This window comes from Penaeus monodon, chromosome 33, assembly GCF_015228065.2.
Source record: "Penaeus monodon isolate SGIC_2016 chromosome 33, NSTDA_Pmon_1, whole genome shotgun sequence".
NCBI lineage: Eukaryota > Metazoa > Arthropoda > Malacostraca > Decapoda > Penaeidae > Penaeus > Penaeus monodon.
Window position 1 is genome coordinate 30,531,920 of NC_051418.1, and position 687 is coordinate 30,532,606.

The window sequence follows — 687 nt, forward strand, 5'->3', positions numbered from 1 at the left end:
TGGTAACTTTAACCTATTAGTCAAAGGAAAAACTACTCATAATACATGAAAGTCCAGAGCCGAGCCACAAATAGGGAAACGTGGCTATCGAGTAGGGGGTCTGGGGTGAAGCCCTTGGGTTAGGAAGGTAAAACCGAAACCCAAAAAGTACCTAATGTAAAGCATAGTGATAAGTTCAGGGCTCCCAGTGCTGCAATCAGTGGACTTGGGTCTAGGCAATTGTAGGATTATATTTTATACCCTAATTTCCTTGAAATCCCTGAAAAGTTTGACATGTTCTTTAAATCTTTTCCCCCCCCATGTCATGTTTCATTATAAATTAAAGCATAGTCCATATTATAAAATAAACCAAGGACTTTATCTGCCGTAGACCAACTCCCATTGTTGCCGAGGCATCAGCACATCAGTTATTCAGAACAGAAACTGACAAATGTCCAGCATATTAACATAATAGAGCTTGCACTGGTTCCTTTTTTATGGCAAAAGACCTGGGTGTTCTGCAGGCTCCTTTAGTAGTGGGGCTTTATCCTTTTGCTTGTGTAGGAGGCATGAAGCCATGTTGAGCTTTGTATAGTGTATCGTAAAACAATAGTAGGCTAGCTTTCACTTTCTGCAGACTGTTTTCTATAATTGATTATTTAATTCATCTGTGCACACTCCAAATCGCAATGTATTCAACAATCTGAG

The 687-nt window shown here is 39.7% G+C and overlaps 1 protein-coding gene and 1 long non-coding RNA gene across 2 annotated transcripts in view; both read left to right on the forward strand.

Annotated features, from left to right (window-relative positions):
* Nucleotides 1-687, forward strand: part of LOC119594364 (40S ribosomal protein S26-like) — a gene marked incomplete at its 5' end in the record, with an annotated part of 8,243 nt that overhangs the window by 1,616 nt on the left and 5,940 nt on the right.
* The window catches only part of LOC119594365, a 3,292-nt gene that overhangs the window by 1,536 nt on the left and 1,069 nt on the right, over nucleotides 1-687 (forward strand). The window lies entirely within an intron of this gene.